General features: G+C 40.7%; 1 protein-coding gene across 2 annotated transcripts in view; it reads right to left on the reverse strand.

Annotated features, from left to right (window-relative positions):
* Positions 1–25,321, reverse strand: part of ARL15 (ADP ribosylation factor like GTPase 15) — a 3,047,572-nt gene that overhangs the window by 266,578 nt on the left and 2,755,673 nt on the right. The gene's annotated exons all lie outside the window — the stretch shown is intronic.

Below are 25,321 nucleotides of genomic sequence, written 5' to 3' on the forward strand. Positions count from 1 at the left end.
ATGCTAAGTTAAGGTAAGTGTGAGGTCCCCACTCGGGCCTACTGATCAAGGAGGCTGAATCCTCACCACTAAGACTGGAGAAGGATGTTCATTTGGAATACCAATTAATGCATTCAGTACTTCCATATGCAGACCTCTCTGCATCAAGCACAATTTCCCTTAAGAGCACACACACTCAGCCCAAGGTCTGGGCATCTCTGTCTCCCTCCAGGTCCCCAAAAAGACTTCCCACTGGCACAGCTGTAGGGTCAGGTCCTCAGCCGACTGTCCCAGCCAAATCTTTCAGCACCCTCTCTGTGAAATCAGTGTTTCTTGTCCCTACTCCAAGTAGCTGACAGCCATACTCTGAGATTTGCACAAAAACTACAAAAAGATGTTGAAATACAAAAACTAAATACCAACAGGCAAAACAGCCAAAAAGACTACTCAACAGAACAATACAATTTCTGTTTTTAGAAATAGTATGAAACTTCACCAGAAAACAGTGAATTAAACAACCCAGTTTATTTTTAAAGAAAACCCACCTCAAGTCATATGCTAAGGCAAACCTATAATAGTACGTAAACCAAACTAAAACTTTTAAATATATAATGCATCAACCACATTAAAAAGCAATAAAACATTTTTTTATATGCAATGTCTAAAATTAAATCATTGAATTTTCTGTGCTAAAAGCAAAATTTTAAATTAATGTGATCATTTAAGCCAGGTGGCTTGTCAGCAGCTAATCTGATCTGCCACTTGGCTTCCTTGCACTCAAGAACAACATTATAATTTCCTTTAAATGTTCCTATCTCAACTGTGTCCAGCTGCCCTTGAGGTTTCTAACATAGCTGTAGAAGGCCTTATGGCTGTCTTTCACCTGGAAGGCTATCTTAACCTCAACGTTGATGTTGCTTGACCTAATTAGCCCTCTTAGTTACATATTTACTTTGATGAGAAGGTTTCATATTTATGTAAATTAGCCTTCCTGATTTTTGCCATAATTTTTTTTTCCTTTTGTTGTATATCCTGTTTAGTTTAGGATGCCACCAGGGTGGTTTGTTTCTGAGGCTAGTCCTGGGCTTACTTCTGGTAGGTACACCAACTTCTATGCAGCCACTGACATGGTTGTACAGAGTTTCTGAGAGCAATTCAGCATAGGCTACTGTGCTCTTGGGGTTTGGACGGGCATTGAATTTTGACAAATCAACACTTAGTAAAAGGTAACTTTTCTTGGAATAGTTCCTAATTGTTACTGATTTTAATGGGATTACAGAGTTGAGTTTGATTTATAAGGAAACAGCTTTATAGTCAGAACTTACCAAGTAGGACAAGACATGGGGGGTAGCATTCTCCCATATTTTTAAGAACAAGGTCCAGTATGTTGATGCCTCTAGTGGACATATTAACTATTTGGTCAAGGGTGTTTGTATTTATGAAGTCCAAGAATCCCTGTGGCTGTAGATTTGAAGCCATGTAGGATTCACAGTCTACAGAGGGGTAATTAAAGTCTCCCACGGGTAGTGTTAGGTTGACCCAAATATGCATTGTGAGCTTCGCTTCATAGGACATGGAGCGTCACCTATATCTGGTTAGGTTATGGTACGGGATTTGGTCTATGGTGATCTGCATGTGGAGAAATTCCATCACGTCATCCTGTTTGATTATGCTAGAAGTATGCTTGTTACTGATGTATACAGAGACACCTCCATCTTTAGCCCTAGTCTGCACTGTTACTCGGCTAAAAGTGTGGAATACACTTGTTACACGGTCAAGCCAAAATTGGTGCCTCTTTCCCGGGGAAGACAAGCAGCAAATGCCAGTAAAAACTACAAGTCTTTAAAAGTAATTTTTTTACAGAAAAACACAGTAAAAAGCACTTTAAAACACTTTGCCAGACCCAAAAAACACTCACATTTAAAAGTATGAAAGTCTTGTGACAATCAGTTAAAACACAAAACCCCTAGCTTTAGAATAACTTAGATATAGAGTAAAATGATAAAACCCAAATAGTATTTTTTACAAAGGGAACTTACCTGCTCAACAAAGGAACAGCACCAACCCAACCACCGATACTCAAAACCTTTAGAGGAGCATACTCAGTGGTGGCAGTAAAGCTCTTATTTGAAAAATTTATTTGAAAAACCAGTAAACCCAGATTTGTTTTTTAATCAACTCAACTTGATCTGCCTGACAGTTTGGGTGCATGGAAGGTGACCTTAAGCTTGGAAGCTGACCAATGTTATATTCTTGGCATGATATAACCCATACAGCTAAGGCTACAGCAGCAGCAGTGATTAATATGATGAACATCTGAACAAAATATTGGACAGCAGATACATGATGGCCAAATGCCTACTTACTAAAGTATTTAGCTAACAAAAGACCAATATTAGCAAACTGCTGGGAAGATGTTATTACTTTTACAAATTCTTAGTGTAGAAAATGAAGAGTAAAGTGGGTAAAGCCCGAATCCTATTGCTTACAGTTTCAGTGACCTACTGCAAAGCAGACAGTAAAGCTATGCAAAACTATACCATAAAAAAGGTCTTCAAAAAAAGAGTTGTTGTTCTTGGTATTATTTTCTTACTCTGCATCATTCTGTTGGAGTATTCCATGTATTTCTGGTTAATGTTTCCAGTTTTGAGGGAGTTTTTTCTATTGTTTTCAAAAAAACTGAGGCATAACAAATAGTGGGAAAGAGATGGGGGGGGCATGGGATGATTTTTGTATCCCAAAAGATATATGCACCAGGAGTCACAAAACACCTAACCAACTTTACTTTCCTCTTTTAGAAAGATTTTTTTTTTTTAATATGGTTACAATACAAATTATCTAAACTGCTACCAGCAGTATATGCTGCATTTTATTTCTATGAATTCAAATCAATGCTTTCCCTCAAAAAAGAAGAGCCTCTGTGCACTAGCTAGTAAACATCATGCATATTTGCATTAGGAACATGGCCAGCATTAGGGACTGGCAAACTAGACAGTCACCTAGGGTACTTTCCTTTTGGCGGAGCATTTTTCTTGATTTTTTTCTTTTAAATTGAGGCACTAGCCTTTGGCTGAACCATTTGCTTCTATGTGTAATGTGTATAGTACTGGGCTGGCCCAATCAGTTCTGACCTCCTCCTGCTTTTGGCTGCTCCTGTTAGGGTTCAACACAGTGGATTATTGGTGTCTGCAGAACAAGAGGCAGCAGAGTTTTACTGTGTTGAGTTGCCAGCGCAGTGCCCAACCTTCCTCAGAAGGCACACATGCACACACTCAAACCTAGGTCCAATTTAGAATGCCCAATCCACCTGCAGCATGTCTTGGTAAAATACAAATAACTTTTCTTAGGCAAAAACAAAAATCAAGACAACTTGATAAAAGCCTCTGTGAGGAAAAGAACCTTGAATTTCATCTCCATGAGGATTTATAAAATTATTTTTATTCCACCAGGTAATGGTAACAAGCTTTTTATATTTTCTTTATGTATCTTCATACATTGGCAAAGAAGAAGAAAATAACAATCAATGAGAAAAGAATCCACAGGAAAAAACGACCAACCTGTGCTGTTTAAACGTCTCACCAAACAAATAAACCACAGTAAAGCAGTCCAAAAGAGTAGAATGAAGACACCAGGGTCTCAGCATAAAACGAACAATCTTTTATTTTAAAACAACATAAGCACTTTCACTGCTCTTGCTGCTTCTTCAGATGTCAGTATGAGCCTGGTGTCATCTCATCATTCTACTTTTCTAGAATGAGAAAAGAATAGCTGTGTAAGAACTTACCATAACCATAGATGCCTTTCTCTTCCATGTTGCAGTATTCATAACCTTAGGGAGCTGCTGCCTGCAGCATTGGAGATCCGGTCAGTATACCAAAGTCTTTCATCCAGGGGTATGTGTGACATAAAACATAGGGGCTATAAACTATAACTATAGTTATAGCTATAACTGTGATGTCTGCATGTACCCAACTGGGACATTGGCTGCCGCAAAGAAAGAAAGAGACCCCAGGAGCAGTAAGAAAGAGCCCAAGCTTCAGTATTCCAAGCAGACCCCAGCAGTGCTATGAAAATGGACAATCAAGAGAAGAAAAAAGAGGGTGGTGGTGGGTGGGAATGAATACTTTAACATGGAAAAGAAGGACACCTATGGTTATGGTAAATTCTTACACAAGTATTCTATGCCCTTCTATTCTCATGTTGCAGTATTCATAACCTTAGGGAGAGCACCACAGCTCTCTAGGAAGATGCATGGGAGGTAGTAAGGGGACCAGAGTCAATGAGGCCCTACAGGACAGACCTAGCAAACCCTGCTCTATCCCTGGAGATCAGGTCCAATTTGTAATGTTTGGTAAAGGTATGAACAGAGGACCACGTTGCAGGCTCTAGGATAGAGGAGTAATCAATTCCCTTGAAAAAGGCTGCTGAAGAGGAAGCTGATCTAGTGGAATTGGCCTTGCCAAGTGAGGACAGTTGTTTTCCATGAAAAGAAGTAGCAGAAGGCTATTGCCTTAACAATCAGAGAGGCAATGGTGTGTTTAGACACTGCCTTGCCAAGGGCTCTAGGATGGAAAGAGACAAAAGTTGGTCAGACTGTCTGACAGATTTTGTCTTATCTAGGTAGAACCTCAGTTGCCTGTGAACATCCATGGAATGCAAGGCCCTTTCTGATGAGTTCTGTGGTTGCAGGTAAAACACAGGTAAATTAATGGTCCAGTTTAAGGAAATTTTGTTGACTACTTTAGGCATGAAATAAGGGTTAGTTCTGAGACAAACCCTATCTTTATGAAAAATAATGTAGGGAGGAGAAGGCATAAGGGCTTGAATCAGACAGACACTCCTGGAAGAAGTAAGGGCCAGTAATAAAACTGTTTCCTATGATGTGCAGAATTTAAGGGAGGAGTGGGTTGGCTCAAAAGGTGCCAATGTAAGCTTTTCCAGCACAAAGTTGAGGTCCCAAGGAGGGGGAATTGGCTTACAGGGAGGTCTTATATGAAGGACCCCTTTCAGAAACAGCTTGACTTCCAGTCTGGAAGCCAAGGGAGGAGTCAAGGAAAGACAAGCAGAAATGGCAGAGAGGTGTACTTTTACTGAAGAGTAGGTCAACCTTGAATGTAGTAACTCACACAGGTAGGAAAGGACCAGTGGAAAAGAAACTAGAAAAGGGTCCTGTTGTTTCCCGAGGCACCACTGGGAGAATCTTTTCCACTTTGATAAGTAATTTCTCCTGGTACTTGGTTTGCTGGTCTCCTGCAGAACAGTGAGTACGTTCTCTGAGTATAGGTGCCTAAAGGGGATCAGAACTCTGTCACACACATTGTCAGTTTGAGATTGAGTAGGTGAGGGTGAATCAGGTATCCCCTGTTTTGTGTGAGTAGGCAAAGCGGTGAGGTAACCTGTGGTGATTGCCCTGGGCTAAAAGGTTGAGAAGGGGAAACCAATGCTGTCTTGGCCAGAAGGGAGTCACCAGCAGGATTTTTGGTTTGTCCTTCTGTATTTTCAGGAGGACTTTGTGAATCAGAGGAAATTGGGGGAAGGCATAAAGGAACATTCCCTCCCATGAAAAGGAGATGGTGTCAACTTTCCAGGCCTCTGGATGAGGGTGCTTGAGCAGAAGAGAGGCATATGTTTGTTCTGGAGGGAGGCAAACAGATCTGCCTGAGGTATACCCCACCTGTGAATTAGATCCAGAAATATCTCCCTGTGGAGCATCCATTCGTGGGAGGGTGATAAGTTTCTGCTTAGGGCGTCTGCTACCCCATTTTCTTCTGATGGGATGTAGACTGCTTGCAAGTGAATTTGAAGATCTGCTGCAAGGGACCAAACCTTTATTGCCAGACTGCAGGGGGGGGGGGTAAGACTTAATTCCTCCTTGCTTGTTTATGTACCACAGGACAGTCATGTTCGTCTGTGATGACCTGCAGGGTGTCTGGCAGAAGGATCTGTTGAAAGGTCTTTATAGCCAAGGATAGGGCCTTTAGCTCTCTCAGGATGATGTGGTCCTTCCTTTCCTGAATAGACCACTCCCCGTGAACTTTGTGCTGGTTGTTGGCATAGTGAAGGATGGCTCCCCAACCTAAATCTGATGCGTCTGTGTACAGATGCTGTTTGGGTGTGGGCACCTGCAATGGTACCCCTTGATTCAGGGTAATGGTGGCAATCTATCATGAGAGTTCCTTCTTTAAGCATGGAAGAAGAGGTAGTTTTGTATCCAAGGGATGAGAGTGTTGGGTTCAAGAGTTTCTCAAGACCCACTGAAACTTCCTCATGTGCATTTTGGCAAGAGGGAACATGGGAATCAGAGAAGTCATGTATCCAAGTATCCTGAGAAATTCCCTTGCTGTGATGGATGCTAGAGATAGCAGTGAGTGAAAGAACTGAGAAAGAAACTCTATTTTCTGTGGAGGGACAAAGACTGACATCAAGTCTGTCCTGATCCTGCACCCCATGAAGACAAGGTCTTGGGACAGAGTCATTTGAGACTTTGGGCCATTTAGTGTGAAGCCTAGGTTCTATAGGAACCTGCACACCATGTGCAAGTGTTGGGAGAGGATGAGTGGATCTTGGTGTAGAATAAGAAGGTCATCTAAGTAGGGATACATTTGTATGACCTGCAGTCTATAGTGTGCAATGGTGGAAGCTAGGCACTTTGTGAAGACTACTGGCGCTGTGGAGAGGCCAAAGGGTAAGGCAGAAAATTGAAAATGAGAAGAAACCACAGAGAAATGTAACTATCTTCTATAAGGGAGAAAGATGGGGATATGTAGGTAAGCATCCTTCAAATCCAGGGAGACCATGAAGGCTTGCTGAGGTGTGAGGGGAAGGAGGTGCTGTAAAGTTAGCATTTTGAAGGTAGGCAAGAAGGTAGGTTTGAGGAAGAGATGGAGGTGGGATAAGTTGAGGATGGGTCTCCAAAGACCATCTTTTCTTGGGACCAGAAACATCCTTGAATAAAATCCCTTGGCTAACTGATCCTCTGGCAAAGGGTTCTATAGTACCCTGAGACAAAAGTTGGCTGAGGATAGGTGGGAGGAGTGGGAGTTGATTTTGATGGGGTTGTGGTATGCCCTGTAAGGAATGGGTAGCCCACCAGGTCATAAAGTACCCCTCCTGATGATGGAAAGCACCCACTTGTCTGAGGTGATTGTCTGCCAGGAGGGTAGGGATAGGGTAAGACGTAGGGATGGGGGGGTGGAGCTGGTTAAGGGAGGAGAGTCACAGTGGAGGAACTCTGCCTGTGTCTGGCTGCCTCTGAAAGGAGGATGGAGTGGAGGTGGTAGAAGACCTCGGAGCAGATTGTTTTCCGATATGTCCATGTCCCCTGCACTGAGTAGCAGAGGGGTGAGGGGACTGTCTCTTGACAAAGCTAGGTTTTTGAGGGTAATTTCTATGAAAGCTGGGAACAGGTGAGACTAGTAGATGTTTTAAGTTTTGTATGTCTTTGCCTTTTTCCTGTAGAGACTTAAGTAGCTCTGCAGAGGCAGCTCCAAATAGGGCTTTGTTGTCCAGAGGTGTATCTAGCAACTTAGCTTAAACATCCAAAGGTAAGGGATGAAGTCTTAGCCATGAAAATCTCCTTAACACAGAACCAAAAGCAGCTGACTTAGACAAAGCTTCTCCAGCATCATAGCTGCACTTGATGGAGTGTCTGGTTACTTGAGATACCGTGGACGGAAGGGTACTTATTTGAGTCATAACAGGAGATTCTGAAACCTCTGGCAGAAGATTACAGGCCTTAGTCAGGGAATCTAAGGCAAACTTTACTATATATGTCTGATAATTACCAGCCCTAATGGCCAAAGTGGAAAAAGTGTAAACTTTCTTCCCCAACCTGTCCATAAATTTAATGTCTTTATCTGTAGGAAAGAAGGAAGTTGGAAAGATGACTTATCTGGTGACACTGCAATCACAGCAGGATTTGCTGGAGGATTTTTGAAAAGGTACTGCTCCTGAGCGGACACTTTGTAAAATCTGTCTGGCCTCTTAGACTCAAGAGGATGTGACTCTGGGCTTTGTGAGGCAGCAGAGAAAGCATCCTGAAATGCAGGAAGAAAGGGGTGAACTGCAGATGGTGAGGGCTGTGCCATCTGTAAGAGCTCAAAGTATCTATTTTTTGGAATCCCCAAAGGAAAAATCTTCTCCAGGGGAGTCAGGAGTGAGAGATTCTTCTTCGTCTTCTTTTTCTAGGGTAACAAAGTCTTTGGGTGAATCCAACTGACAGCAATAAGTTAAGGAGTCATCTGAGGAGGAAGACAAAGTTTTGGAATAGCCCAGCCAGAGCCCAGACCTAAATCCAATAGAAAATCTGTGGATTGACCTGAAGAGGGCTGTGCACAAGTGATGCCCTCACAATCTGATAGATTTGGAGCACTTTTGGTAGGAAGAGTGGGCAAATATTGCCAATTCAAGATGTGCCATGCTGACAGACTCCTACCTAAGAAGACTGGATGCTGTAATTAAATCAAAAGGTGCTTCAACAAAGTATTAGTTTAACGGTGTGCACACTTATGCAACCAGCTTATTGTATGTTTTTTATTTTTTTATATTTTTCCCCTAACAGATTTGTTTGTTTTTCAATTCAGTTGTACAGGATGTTCATCGTGTTACACTGCTGCAGTCATCACACTTGGGTTATCCTGCCGTCAGGTGGTTCCGCAGTCGGCCAGAGTTCCAAAGTCTTGGTCCGGCGTTGGTTGCTGTCGCTTCTTCCCTGACGTCAGTGCGCCAAGGGTATATAGTCTGCATCCGATGCCATTTTCTTCAATTTTTCTTGCCCCAGATGTCAGGTGCCCCCAAGCAGGTAGGCAATAGATATTGCTAATAAGAAATATACATATGAAATAAAAACAATACCTTCAGTTACCAGCAAATACACCCCAAAGTTTGTATAGGATAGAAAGGTATAGATAAGTCCAGCTTATTCAGAGGGGATGGAGGGAGGGTAACCTGGACTGCAGCAGTGTGAACACTTGAACATTTTCATTTATGGTAGGTACAAAACTGTACTATGTTCATCATGTTACACTGCTGCAGTCAACACACTTGGGTAGAATCCCAAAGCTAAGGTTGGGTGGCTGGTCTATAAAGAATTAGGATTGGCTATGAGGCCCTGCAGAACTGCAGTGGCAAAACCTGCTCTGGATTTCGAGTAAAGAGGCAAGTGGTAATGCTTGGTAAAGGTGTGCACTGAACTCCAAGTTACAGCCTCCAAAATTTCCATGGTAGGTACTCCTCTGAGAAAGGCTGTTGAAGTGGCTGTTGCCCTGGTGGAATGTGGCCTAATGCTATTAGGGACTAATTTTCCATGCTGTGTGTAGCAGTACCGAATACAGTGTCCTATCCATTTGGATATAGTCTGTTTTGAGATAGCCTTGTCCTGTGATCCTGCAGCATATGCTACAAACAGTTGTTCAGTTTTCCTGAAAGCTTTTGTTTTGTCCAAGTAGAAGCATAGCTGCCTGTGTATGTCCAAAGAATGCAGAAGTCTCTCCCCTTTATTCTGGGGGTTTGGATAAAAAGTTGGCAAATGGATGGTTTGGTTAAGTGCCACACTAGATACCACCTTTGGCATAAAGGTAGGGTTTGTCCTTAAAGATACCCTGTCCTGATGAAAGAATTATAAAAGGCTCTACTGCCATTAATGCTTGTAGCTCTGAGACTCTTCGTGCTGAAGTTACTGCCAGGAGCAGAGCTGTTTTCCATGATAAAAATTTTAGATCAGCTGTATTGGCTGGCTCAAAAGGTGGTAGGGTCAGTTTTTCAAAAACGAAATTGAGGTCCCAAGTTGGTGTTGGTGCTCTCCGGGGCGGTCTTATGTTTTTAGCCCCTCTGAGGTACTGCTTCAGTAAGGGATGAGAGAATAAAGGAGGATCCGTGTTGTAATGTGCTGAAATGGCCGAGGCATGGATCTTAATTGATGAAAAGGACAGGCCTCTGTCCAGCATCTCAGTTAAGTATTATAAAAATCTGAGGAATGTTTGGAACAAGAGGGTCAAGGCTTTGAGCCTGGTTCCAGGCACAGAATCTCTTCCATTTTTCTGTGTAAACTTTCCTGGTGCTAGGCCTCCTGGCCTCCAAAATGACATCCATAACAGCTTTAGAGAGAGGTGTTGCCTGTTTGACTAAAGTATCTGCCATGCAGCCAGGTTTAGGGTTTTGAGCTGACTGTGCAGGATCTGATTGCTTTGCTGAGTCAGAAGGTGTGGAATTTGGGGCAAAATCCATGGTGGGCCCTGAGCCATGTTCCTTAAGATAGGGTACCAGTGCTGGCATGGCCAGTCTGGAGCAATCAGGATCATCTGTGGTTTTTCTTGTCTGGCTTTTAGGAGTACCTTTGAAAGGAGAGGCAGTGGTGGGAAGGCATACACTTTTAGGTTTTTCCAGCTGAACTGAAGAGCATCCACTTTCCATGCTTGCTTGTGGTAAGTTCTTGTGCAGAATTTCTGTAATTGGCAATTCTGTGGGGAGGCAAAAAGATCTATGTCTGGGCATCCCCATTTTTGCATTATCATGCTGAAGATTTATGGATTAAATTTCCATTCATGAGGGTCCATGATATTTCTGCTTAGGTCGTCTGCCAGAGTATTTTTCTTTCCTGGCAGGAATTGTGCTTGCAGGTGAACTTAGTATGTTAGAGCTGTGTTCCACAAGGTCATGGCTTGCCTGCATAGGGGATAAGAATGAGTGCCCCCTTGCTTGTTTATGTACCACATTACTGTGGTGTTGTCTGTCCTTAGTAATAGTTGTCCTGGATGTAGAAGATCCTTGAAAGCTGTTAGGGCATTTTGAACAGCCAACATCTCTTTTTGATTGATGTAACGATGCATCTGGTCTGTGGTCCACTTGCCCTGAATGCATGTTCCTACCATGTGTGCTCCCCAGGCGTAATCCGAAGCGTCTGTTGTTAGAGTTTGCCTGGCTATGGGTTGGGTAAAAGGCTGACCCTTGTTTAGGTGACATGCCTGTGCCCACCATCAAAACTCCTGTTGTAGGCAGGGAATCATTGGTATTACTGCTTCTAAACTGTGAGAGTGTTGAGTCCAAACACTTTTTAGGTACCATTGTAATTTCCACATATGCAGTCTGGCATATGGTATTAGTAGTATGCAGGATGCCATGAATCCCAGGGCCTGCAGAATTTTCTTGCAGGGAGATGGGACTTTTTTGCTAGTAATTGAAAATATTGAGTTAGTTGAACTTGTTTGTCTGGCGTGAGGTAAGCCATCTGGGCCGTTGTATTTAAGCTGGCACCCAGGAATGTAATCTGCTGTGAGGGTACTAGTTTTGACTTCTTTTCGTTTACTGTGTACCCTAGAGAAATTAGCAACTTTCTCACAAACGCCAGATGTTGTAGAAGAATGTCCTTTGTCTCAGCTTGAATGAATCAGTCGTCCAGGTATGTGTATATTTGAATTCCTTTTTGTCTGCAAAATGCAATTACTGGTGCCAGGCACTTTGTGAAGACCCTGGGCGCAGTAGATAAGCCAAAGGGCAGTGCAGAGAATTGGTAATGCATTGTACCAGCTTTGAATCTGAGGTATCTTCTGCAATTTTGTCTGATAGGGACATGCAGGTATGCCTCTTTGAGGTCCAGAGTAACAAGCCAAGCCTTCTTGCCCAACATGGGTAGAAGCTGCTGTAATGTCAACATTTTGAATTTCGGAATATCCAGGTAAGTATTTAGAATTGAAAGGTCTAGTATGGGTCTCCATGCTTTGTCCTTTCTGGGGACCAGGAAGAGTCTTGAGTAAAATCCTTGTCCTTGTTCCTGTTGTGGTTCATAGGTTCATAGGTTCATAGGTTCATAGGTTCATACTAGGCTATCTGCCCGAGGGCATTTACAAGCCTAGCCCATCGTTTTGTGGCTTACGCCACCCCTTAAGTATGGGGAACTATACCCATTATTTTGCTGTGCCTCTGTCGAGCAGTGACACTGAGGTAATCCCTGGGGTATATTTGCGATCTCCCATCCATTGGTCAAGATTTCTCTTGAACAAGGCCAGCGAGGTGCTCTGCCTCACATATACCGGGATTTTGTTCCACAGCATAGGGAGTCTTTGGGTGATGAATCTATCCCTCCAGCACGTCCTATTAATAGCCGTGTCGAGGTTTAAGTCTCCGCCTTGTGGCTCTGGTGGATCTAGATTTTTGAGGTGAAGCATATTCATCAAATCTGGGTTTGACATGGCCTTGTATGTTAGGCAAAGGTCACCTCTGAGCAAGCGGTAAGCGACTGAATAGAGCTGGAGTTCTTTCAGTCGGGCAGCATAGGACAGATTTTTGAGACCCTTTATCCTTTTGGTGAGGAACTTTTGTGGTCTCTCCAGCTGCTGCAAGTGTCGGGTCAGATACATTCCGAATTGGGCATTGTACTCAATCATTGGTCTGATGAGTGATGAGTAAAGGGAGACCATGACCTCCCTTGATCTAGATGAGAATCCCTTCATGATAAGGTGGGCAATGTAGAAGGTCTTCCTAACTACTTTAGCTACATGGGTGTCGAATGACAGACTACAATCAACCTGGGTCCCCAAGTCCCTGATAACTTCTTCTGTGCTCAGTGGATTGCCACCTATTTGGTAGCTAGGGGTAACCTTGTTTTTCCCCAAGGGTATGACTATGCATTTTTTGGCATTTAACTTTAGGCCATGGCTCTGGCACCAGTTATCCGTTTCTGTGAGACCCTTCTGAAGGATATCTGTGTCCGATGTGTTTTCTACTATGGCTCCCAGTTTGCAGTCATCTGCAAACTTTGTCAGCCATAACCCTCCTGTGTTTGCTTGTACTGAAAAGTAGATGCCAAACAAGAGTGGGCCCAGGACTGAGCCCTGTGGGACCCCACTTGTGACAGGCTTTGAGTCTGACATGGCGCCAGCAACTCTGACCCTGTGGGTTCTGTCACTCAGCCAGTTTGCAACCCATCTTGTGATGTATGGGTTAACATTTAAGCTGCTGAGTTTTTCAATGATACCGAGTGAGGTATTGTATCGAAGGCCTTCGCCAGATCGAGGTAGGCTGTATGGACTGCCTTTCCCTCATCAATGGCTTTGGTGACTGTTTCGAAAAAGTCAACCAAGTTTAAAAGGCATGATCTGCCTTTGACAAAGCCAAACTGGGTTGGATTCAAGGTCTGCAAATTCCCTATGTCTTTATTTATGAGGTCCATTATGATCCTCTCCATGGCTTTGCAGATAAGGCTTGTCAAGCTAATAGGCGGTAATTTCCAGGGTCGGTGGAAGCACCGCCTTTGTGAAGTGGGACCACAGTTGCAGTGCGCCACTCCTGGGTACATATCCAGAGGTAAGACTTTGATTAAATAGCTGTCCTAGTTGTGGGTTTAATTCCTCATTGAGTTCGTGGAGCACACAGCCGGGGACACCGTCGGGTCCCATGGATGCTGTGTTTTTTGCTTTGGAGAGAGCAGTTTTAACTTGGGCATTGGAAATGTTTGGGGGGCTGCAATCGTTTGGTATAGATATCTCTCCTTTTGGGGAGGGGAGAAGTTTGCACTGAACCTGTCAGCCAGTATGTTGGCAATGTCTGTAGGATCAGTAATCTTCACATTATTTTTGACTAGTTCTGAGCATATCTGGGAGTTTCCTCCCAGGTTTCTAACATAGCTAAAGAATGCCTTATGATTGTCTTTTGAGTCTTTAGCTATTTTTCTCTCAAAATTTGCTTTGGATGATTTTATGAGAGCTCTTAGTTTTTTACTTATAGTGATCAAGGGTGTCTTACCTTTTAAGGATTTTGCTCTATCTTGTAGTAGCTTTCTCCTTTTGTTGTAGAGTTTGTTTATGGCTGGGGTCCACCAGAGTGGACGCTTGCCTTTGGTACAGAGAGTCTTTGTTTTGTTTGGGATTGCCTTATCCATGCAGTCCTGCAGGTGCTGGTAGAAGGCATTTGTGAGTGATTCAGCGGCTTGAGTACTGTTTTCCGCCGGCTCGGGGGCCTTAAAGGAGACCACACTAGTCTTTAGAAGTGTGGTACTTTCTGAATAGCTCTCATGTCCATGAGGGCTAAAATTTGTTTTTGTGCCTCTGCCCATTGATTTTGTGGCAGGTCTGGCATTCCTTTTAGCTTTGGTAAAGTATGAAAGTGGAATCTGTAACCCTGAGACACAATATTCAGAACCCATTTGTCTTGGGTGATTGTTTGCCAGTTTTGAGTAAAAAGTGCTAGTTTTCCCCCTAAGGGGGCTTCCAAAAGGGATGTGCTTGGCGTACGAAGAGGAAAGTCATTCTGACTGTTTCCTGTAAGGTTGAGACTTGTCCTCACCTCCTTTTGGGGTTGAGGTGCCCTACTGTTGTTGTCTGTTTGAGCTTTGGGGTTGAGATCTGCCTCTTGGGCATCTGTATCTGCCTCTCTGCGGCCTGTCTGACAATGGAAAGGACCAATTATTTGTTGGCCAATTTCTACTAAACCGAGGTGGCTGTACCTGTAAGAAATCCTTGACTGTTTGCATAGATTTAGCTTTATCCTCCATTTTCTTTAACACCTCTTCGGCATAAACACCAAACAAGGTATCATGCTGTAAAGGAGCATCCAATAATTTTGCCTTAACATGATCAGGTAAACTCTGTTCTTTTAACCAAGCATGTCTTCGAATAACAGAACCTGTAACTGCGACTCTACAAGAGGCCTCTAAAGAATCAAAACCACATCGCAGAGTATGTTTTCCCACCTGTTCAACTGCATGCAATAAATCCTGCATTTCTTTACAATCAGGAGCTTCTGAGCTTGCAAGCATTTTCTGTTTTAACTGAGCCATTAAATATTGTTGGTACTTAAGCATGTGAAACTGGCAATTTAAAGCTCTTACTGCTAAAGTTGCAGACGTGTATACTTTCTTCCCCCATCTATCCAAAGCTCTGGAATCTCTGTCAGAGGGTACTGGATTTTTTGCAATGGAAGCCTTAACCCCTTTTGGACCCTGGGAAATAGTTTCTGGATCAGCAGAAGGGTTTTTGTAAAGAATCAGGGATTCTATAATACCTATCTGGCTTGGCTGGAGCAGGGGGTAAAGAGTCAGGAGATAAGCTGGATTCAGAGAACACATCATCCACAATATCTAGCACAGGCAGAATAGCCAGGGGCCTGTGCGGAGGCAATAAAAGGAAATCCCTGAGCCTTTTCTTGGATTCAGAGTAATCCTGACTTTCCCATTGGAAATGTTCCCTCATCTCTGTCAGAGGGTACTGGATTTTTTGCAATGGAAGCCTTAACCCCTTTTGGACCCTGGGAAATAGTTTCTGGATCAGCATAAGGGTTTTTGTAAAGAAACTTGTGAGAGTCAGGGATTCTATAATACCTATCTGGCTTGGCTGGAGCAGGGGGTAAAGAGTCAGGAGATAAACTGGATTCAGAGAACACATCATCCACAATATCTAGCACAGGCAGAATAGCCAGGGGCCTGTGCTGAGGCAATAAAAGGAAATCCCTGAGCCTTTTCTTGGATTCAGAGTAATCCTGACTTTCCCACTGGAAATGTTCCCTCATGGTATGTAAAGTTTCTCCAAAAGAATAATCCTCAGGAGGAGAGGCTGAAGGGATAGATTCTTCAGCATCAGAGTCCTCATAGGGGGGTAGAGAGTATCCCTGGTCTGAAGAGGAATCAGAGGAAATGGAAACCTGATCAGAGGAGTCATAGTCTGTATCCTGCCTAAGCCTTTTCTCAGGAGGGGAATGGGAACCCCTGATTAGAGTAATGAGGTCTTCGGCCATTTTAAGCATCTGTTTCTTAGGCATGGAGAACTGTCCAGGAGAATGCTGTGCTTGTTTCTTTGTCTTTAATGGTACCTTTGTCTTGGCTGTTGATTTGATGGTAAGTTGTGAAGGTCTGAAAACACCCTCAGAAGCCGATGCCTGCTCAGAGGCTCCGGACCCATCTGAGGGGTTAGTTTCCGTAGGCCCAATACCTTGAGTTTCCAGAGGCCTAGATGTCTCCACGTGGGAGTCGGAAGCGGCCTGTGGCTCTGAGGTAGCAGGTGTCAGGGGCTGCGAAAGCGCCTCACTGAGCACTGGCGACTGGCCTAGAAGAGGTTTCGTCGTCGGTTTTGGACCTCGGATGCCTGTCTTTATCCTTGTCTTTGCGTTTTTTCGGTATTGAGGTCATTGGCTGATCCAACGGCATGGTACAATTGAACCTTCGGCCAAAGTAGTGTAAAGCAAAATCAAAACGTCTTTTTATAGTGCGTTTGTTAAATCTAGCATAAAACCAACAGCTAGTGACATCGTGGTCAGAGCCTAGGCATGGAATACAGTAAGAGTGGAAGTCCTTATGAGGTATTTGCTTCCCACAAGAAATACAATTATTAACTTTTTCTGACATCGGTCTGAGGCAAGAAAAAGATTTCCCCAATGGGGTACTTAGCTTTATTGAAGACATCGGATCTGAAATTCGACTTTGAAAATGTCATGAGTCGGCCGACCGGCACTTGCGAACTGCTTCTGCTTCGGGCACAGTGCGGCAAGAAATGGCGTCGGATGCAGACTATATACCCCTGGCGCACTGACGTCAGGGAAGAAGTGACAGCAACCGACGCCGGACCAAGACTTTGGAACTCTGACCGACTGCGGGACCGCCTGATGGCAGGATAACCCAAGTGTGATGACTGCAGCAGTGTAACACGATGAACATCCTGTACAACTGAATTGAAAAACAAGCAAATCTGTTAGGGGAAAAATATAAAAAATAAAAAACATACAATAAGCTGGTTGCATAAGTGTGCACACCCTTAAACTAATACTTTGTTGAAGCACCTTTTGATTTAATTACAGCATTCAGTCTTCTTAGGTAGGAGTCTATCAGCATGGCACATCTTGAATTGGCAATATTTGCCCACTCTTCCTTCCAAAAGTGCTCCAAATCTGTCAGATTGTGATGGCATCACTTGTGCACAGCCCTCTTCAGGTCAATCCACAGATTTTCTATTGGATTTAGGTCTGGGCTCTGGCTGGGCTATTCCAAAACTTTAATTTTCTTCTGGTGAAGCCATTCTTAGTATGCTTGGGGTCACTGGCGTGTTGAAAGGTGAAATTGCTCTTCATCTACAGCTTTCTAGCAGATGCCTGAGGGTTTGGGCCCAAAAGTGACTGGTATCCGGAAATGTTCATAATTCCCTCCTCCTTGACTAAAGCCCCAGTTCCTGCTGAAGAAAAGCAACCCCAAAGCATGATATTGCCACCACTGTGCTTCACAGTGGGGATGGTGTTCTTTTGGTGATGCGAAGTGTTGTTTTTGCACCAAACTTACTTTTTGGAATTGTGGCCAAAAAGTTCAACCTTGGTCTCATCAGACCATAACAAATTTTCCCACACGCTTTTGGGAGATGTGATGTATTGTTTTGCAAATTTTAGCCAGGCCTGGATTTTTTGTGTGTAAGAGAAGGCTTCTGTCTTGCAACCCTACCCCATAGGCCAGACATATGGAGAATACGGGAGACTGTTATCACATGTAGTACACAACCAGTACTTGCCAGAAATTCCTGCAGCTCCTTCAGTGTTGTTGTAGGTCTCTTGGTAGCCTCCCTGACCAGTTTTCATCTTGTCTTTTCATCAGTTTTGGAGGGACGTCCACTTCTTTGCAACATCACTGTTGTCCAATATTTTCTCCACTTTCTGATGACTGTCTTCACTGTGTTCCATGGTATATCCAATGCTGTGGAAATTTTTCTGTATTCTTCTCCTGACTGATACTTTTCAGCAATGAGATCCTTATGATGCTTTATAAGCTTCTGCAAACCATGGCTTTTGCTGTAGCAGGCAACTGAGTAAATGTCAGGAAAATCATACTAGGACAGCTAAACTTTATTTGGGGTTAATCAGAGTCTCTTTAACTGATGGCAGGTCTCTACCCAAGAAGACTGAATGCTGTAATTAAATGAAAAGGTGCTTCAACAAACTATTAGTTTAAGGGTGTGCACACTTATGCAACCAGCTTATTGTACGTTTTTTATTTTTTATATTTTTTCCCCCAACAGCTTTGTTTGTTTTTCAATTGAATTGTACAGGATATATGTCACATTAAAGGTGGGAAAATGTTTGAAATGATTTATTGTGGTGTCATTTTTTTATATCACAAAAACTTGGCATTTTAACACGGGTGTGTACACTTTTTATATCCACTGTGTATATGTGTGTGTGTGTGTATATATATATATATATATATATATATATATATATATATATATATATATATATATATATATATATATATACACATATACTTACACATATACATACACACACACACACACACACATATATATATATATACATGTATATATATATATATATATATATATATATATATATATATATACATACATACATACATAGGTTTACTTACAAAATGTCGTCCGTAAAAAAAAAAAAAAAAGGTCCAGGTCAGAACATCGAAGGAAAGAGCGAAAGCCATGACATACATCTGGACACAATGTCGAATCAACTGAATGAATTCAGCAGATTCGACATTGTTGCTGAACAGAATACATGATTTCCATATAGGAGCACACTTACGTGAAACCCCTACACCTCACATCACGTTTTTGGAGGGAGGCAAGCCTGCCCCCCCTGCACCCCCTACACACCCTGCTAACTATATATTCCAATTCAGAGATTGCAGTACAGTAAGAAAAGGAATGAATATCCCAAACCACACTGTACCTCGATCTCTGTGCAGTACTTTGAGTTCTTATCAGCGAATGCACAGTAGCATTCACTGATTGGAATTTCAAACATGGAATGCACGGTAACACAGAAATTCTAAAGATCAAAGGCAAGAAAAAACAAACTGCTACTAAACCAGCACAGCTTCTGATGCCAAACAGCAGGACTAAACGCCTCCCAAACACACGTATGCTTCTTCTGGAAGTCAAAGGCAAAAACAGCAAGCTGCTACTAAGCCAACACAGTTCCTAATTCCAAGCAGCAGAACTAAACACCTCCAATAAGCACAGTCAGAGAGGTGAAACTCATCAAAGATAAACTCAGCCAGATAGCCAAACTCACTGAAGCAGGTCTTTATAAATTCCAAAGGGATAAGCAAACAAGACTCCAATAAACGAATGACTTCAGTTTTATTAAGCACCACGATACTGCTTTTAGATGGCCCTGCAACTTCTTCAGACTTTGAAAAATAACAACTCACACTTAAGTGCTGCTACATTTAAAGCCATTGCAAGCAAAGTCTATTACAAAACACACCTTCCAATTACCTTAAAGGAACAGGCACAAGTAGCTTCAATCTAACTAAAATGTTCCTCTCCCATAAACACACAATATATAAAGTTGTATATAATATAAAATATACAACTGTAAAACTAATACTGTTCCTTACATAGCACTTAAATAATTCAATCGACAGTTAATAATATTATAAAAACACACTTACTTTAGTATGTTATCTATCAGCCGTGTCCTTAAGCTGAGGAGTTTGGAAAGATGATGCATGGGGAGTATAACATTGGGTGTGATTTGGACATAGGACTGGCTGAGCGATCTTGAGATATATATTTTATACCATGTTTGGAAGATGGAATGTCTTTTTATCAATATTTGAAATATTATGGCATGCCTTTTTTATTTATTTTAATGTGTCATTCTTTTTATGCGTATCTGGTTCAAAGTAAGTGTGCTTTTATAATATTATTAACTGTTGATTGCATTATTTAAGTGCTATGTAAGGAACAGTATTAGTTTTACAGTTGTATATTTTATATTATATACAACTTTTTATATTGTGTGTTTATGGGAGAGGAACATTTTAGGTAGATTGAAGCTACTTGTGCCTGTTCCTTTAAGGTAATTGGAGGGTGTGTTTTGCAGTAGACTTTGCTTGCAATGGCTTTAAATGTAGCAGCACTTAAGTGTGAGTTGTTATTTTTCAAAGTCTGAAGAAGTTGGTGCAGGGCGCCGATGAAAAGCAGTATCGTGGTGCTTAATAAAACTGAAGTCATTTGTTTATTGGCGTCTTGTTTGCTTATCCCTTTGGAATTTATAAAGACCTGCTTCAGTGAGTTTGGCTATCTGGCTGAGTTTATCTTTGATGAGTTTCACCTCTCTGACTGTGCTTATTGGAGGTGTTTAGTTCTGCTGCTTGGAATTAGGAACTGTGTTGGCTTAGTAGCAGCTTGCTGTTTTTGCCTTTGACTTCCAGAACACGCATACGTGTGTTTGGGAGGCTTTTAGTCCTGCTGTTTGGCATCAGAAGCTGTGCTGGTTTAGTAACACAGAAATTCTGACATCTGTCTTTCGTTTTTCTATCTGGGGACATCAATATTTGCCTTTTTGATAGCAAACCTATAAATATATATATATATATATATATATATATATATATATATACATACATATATATATATATATATATATATATATATATATATATGCATACATATATATATATATATATATATATATATATATATATATATATATATATATATATATATATATATACATACATATATATATATATATATATATATATACATACATATATATATATATATATATATATACATACATATATATACATATATATATATATATATATATATATATATATATATATATATATATATATATATATATATATATATATATATATATATATATATATATATATATATATATATATACATATATATATATATATATATATATATATATATATATATACACACACACACACACAATACTGTTACCCTCACCCAAGTAGAAAAAGAGAATGCCACATTTTTGTCTTTGTGCGCATAATTTACTGTGACACTGACAAACCCCACCCAACTTCTGACTGATAATTAAAGGCAGTAGTACACAGACGTCTACGTTTCCTTATTACAGAAAATATTTAAATTAAAAAGGAAATGCACTAAGCAATGCAGACCAGCGACTGTCGCAGTTAACAAATAATCACTTTATAAACTCATAAATAGTAACAAAGCAAAGACTAGGCTCCAGCTTTTCTCCAAAGGCAGACTGCTTTAATGGTGCACACAAGCACTTTCACCTGAAGAAGCTTATTGTGAAAGCGCTTGTGTGCACCTTTAAAGCAGTCTGCCTTTGGAGGAAAAGCTGGAGCCTAGTCTTTGCTTTGTTACTATTTATGCAACTTTTCTGTTATTTATATTAAGCAAAGATACCTGGTTGGCATTGGTTTGTTTTTTTTACACTTTATGAACTCAGTTTAAGAAGAAATCTGTATTCTATAGCTACACTCTTGAGGGCTGACTACCTGCTATGGGTTTCTACTTACTTGCATCTTATTAAGGGCATGGTCTTTCTGTTTTTTGAATGTGATTTCAAGAAATGGGGTGAGCACATAGCACAAGGTGGATGCCATGGAGCCTTTGGATGACAGAGTATAGTAAAAGAAAGAAATAAGTCAAAGACCATTTATTGTAAAGTGACAGAGTCTTCCACAATGTATCATAACCTTGTAACAAGCTGCTGCCACAGTGATGTATAGAACTGTAAGCATGTAATTAAACAGAGCAAAGACTCTCACAAATCAAGCAATCAAAAATAAATCAGGGATTTGTTATAAGCAATCTAGCAGAGGAAAATGCCAGGCGTGTGTTCTTCATTTTGTGAAGATTAAGGTGTTTTGGCTCTAAACTGTATTTGCACCTACACTAGTCTGGCTGCTAAAGAGGTAAAGTGGCTGCAGTCTTCCACACTTCATAGCAGGGGCAAAGGTATTACATGTTTCACCATAACTGAGTGATAAACAAGGGAACAGACAGAAGTCGGTGAATAAATTGGTTCAATCAATACAATTCCAGGAAAACTGAATTATAAGCAAAATAAACAGTCATCACTGAATGCTGCAGATTTTCAGAATTACAATACAGAAAAAAAATAACAGGACTAGCTTGACAGTGACTCTTATAAAGATGCTATATTTAAAAACTGTTGTAACACATTTATTTTCGTTAACTTATAAATATTCAGTACTGCTATACTTATAACCTAGAATTTTCATATCTGTATTAAGGAACCATTTTATTTATTCAAACAGCGAACTAGTCATTGATAACTAACAAAGTATCTTTTTTAATTACATTTGCACACTTCTTTATTAAAAATCTTGACTGGTATGCATTTAGAATCAAACACATTAATCTTGACTTTAATAATGATATACATAATTGTGAGATATGGAGACGTCTGCCTATTAAATCCCCTAACCAATATTTACATATGCTCTAAAGTCTATGTAAACTACATAAACGTCAAGAAATATTTGCTATACAGGAAACAGTATACTATAAAAACACTGATAACTGTTCTGACACTTACGTATTAACACTTCTGTCTGCTATAAAATCAATAGCAGCTAGTTTACGCGAGTACTATAATCGAAATTCAAACTGCAATAGTAAGCTATAACTGCAGGCCAACAACGTCCACTGTGCACTTGAATTGTGATTGCTTCTCCCATGATGACATACAGATTACTGTCTAAAGTCAGACTGTTCAATAATGCTTTAACTTTTGACCTTTCTGTCTGACGCAGATCAGACATGAGCTAACCCAACAGTTAAGTCTATTAAGTGTCCTAGCAGGAAAATGGTCTCTGAGATACAGTCACAATCATTAATCTTCACTTCTATTAGAAAGGTTCTCCATCAGAAATAAACAGGTTAAACGGACATACAGAGACAACTGTTTAGGACTGCTACTGTGGCTAACCAGCTATTCACACATGCCTTGATTTTGTACAGAATTGCTTTGATTTTCTATAGCACTGAAAAAGGCTGAGATCTGCTTCTTCAGCTACTACAGAAAAGACAAAGCAACTGAACAGCTCAATGATCTCTAACACTTCCGCTAGTCCAGTACGTGGAAACAGATGCTAGCCCACTACATAAAACTTAGGCTCAAACAGTTTAGCTGTAACTCGAATCCCTGACATCTTTTTCAGACATTGTACAAAAAACAAGTATGTTCATCATTCCAAATGCATAGGATGCAATGCGATGATATAATGAGTCCACTGTCACAGTACAGAAGCCTTACACAAAGAAGCCCTGCACAACATAGTTCAGATACACACACTTTATGTATCTGAAGAACATAACTTAGAATTTCTTGTGCACGTTATACCTGCAACAAAAAAATGCATATAGAAGCCAAAGCACACCTCCTGATTCAAACCTGAGATGTGCAGCATGACTAAGTAAAGATGCATAGCATTAGGGACAATAATAACAACCGTGCAAAATAAAATAAATATGGTATCCAGAAACAGACTAAATGGCACAGATGAGTGTAAATGGGATACAGATGTTTTACTTACACCTGCACCTCTGGGAACAGTTACACAATCAGAGCATGCTACCAAAGTAAAAGTAACTCAGGAAATTGACAGATGATGAACCTCCACTATCCATATTCAATAGGAAATGACCACTTTCAAACTGTAACAGACAGTAGTAATACTGTTTCACAATGATCCAGCCAGGTTCAATACCTACTACAATTCAGAGTTAAATGGGATCACAGCCTGTCTTCTATTGTTATAAAATATTTTAATGTAGGTAGCCTCTGCTTTGCTAATAAACTACACAAAAAACACACACAGGAAACGGCATGGTAACTATAACAAGTGCAAACAAAAAATAAATAAATAAGATACCGAGCCTGCCAGGCTGAAAAGCAAACAAACACTTTATTAACCAAAAATACAGGTAAGTCCTTTAGCGATTAACTTATTGCTTCATCAGACAAACTAGTGAAAAGACAACCTACATTTATATCCAGTAACAGCCAATCAAGTATTAAAACCAATGAAGCACCTTCTAAAAAAACATTAGTACATAATATATCAAAAATACAAAACTATCTAGACAACACCCTAGAAATGCAATCTAAATTAAAAAAAATTAAGACATACTGAAAAATTTACAATAAGCATGATTTAAAATCGGTAAACCATACATAAAAAGCTAGTTAAAAAATTCCTATTAAATGCATATAAGAACATCCACACTTAATGCTTCAGAGGGCGTGACTTCAAAAAGGGCTTTAAAGTAAAAACCCCATTAAAGCCTGGTGGTTTCTCAGCATTAAAGAGCAAAATCCATTTCTGCTCAGCTCCTTCTGTCTGATTAACTAAGTCTCCACCTCTAATGCTAGTCTAAAACCTGTAAAACCATAAATTTAAAGTGTGTTTAGAGCCACACTGCATAGCATATTGTGCTAAGGCATCTGTATCTTTCTTATTCTTGATATCTCTATAATGTTCTAAAATCTTGTCCTTTAGGCATCTGTTCAACTTCCCTATATAGAAGGATTGGTAAAAAGCAAAGTAAACTATGTTCATAGATCTGCAATCTGCATAAAAGTCAAGTTCTATTCTAAACGTAAGGGTGGGATGGGTATACACCTGTGCAGTATGAATGTATCAACATGCTGTACACCTTCTGCATGCAAAAGTGCCCAATCTACTGGATTCAACCCTGGGCACGTACGGTTGAGCCTTACAACATAAATGCTTCTTAAGAGATTTGTTGCTTCTAAATGAGAAGAACCATACCTATTATACAGGGACTCCCCAAATTTCACAAAAAACAGTATAAATCCACCCTTACGCCCCACTGTTTTGGGCTGAAACTGGTGTACTGAATCTATTTTGATTTATCCGGAAAAGTTTTTTAGACCTATGCTAGATAAGATCAATCATGTGTTGAAGGACACTGAACATTTTTTAAGTGATCTGCATGTTTTTCTGGAAATTCACAATAATAAAAAAAAAAGCATTTGATGTTGGTAACACTGGATGTTACATCACTTTTTACAGTGATACAACAATCAGGGTGTAGAGAGCATTAATGTCTTTTTAAGAAGATTCAGTAATACTAGTAAAGGTGAGTTGGCCAAGATATGTGCTCTTTTAAGGTATATGTTGGAGAATAATGTATTCCTATTTGATGGTAAAGTTTATTGGCAGTGTAATGGCATAGTCATGGGCACATCTTGTGCCAACAGCTATGCCAACACTGTCATGGTTGTATGGGAATTGGAACATGTTTTACAAGGACCTTTTTGTAAGCACATACTTCTTTACAGGAGGTTCGTGGACAACTTGTTTGTTCTATGGAGAGACAGTGAAGAGCAGTTTAAAGATTTTGAAAGTTACATGAATACAATTACCACTTTCTTGAAGTTTACCTCCACATGTTCCAAACTGAGTATTAACTTTTTGGATATGTGTGCAACAGTTGACAGCACTGGTAGTATATATACTAAGCTTTTTAGGAAACCCTGCCATGTTAACCACCTGCTCTCCTATGATAGTATGCACCCTTCATATATTTTTAAGAATGTGATACGT

This window comes from Protopterus annectens, chromosome 2.part2, assembly GCF_019279795.1.
Source record: "Protopterus annectens isolate FY-2018-M chromosome 2.part2, PAN1.0, whole genome shotgun sequence".
Lineage (NCBI taxonomy): Eukaryota > Metazoa > Chordata > Ceratodontiformes > Protopteridae > Protopterus > Protopterus annectens.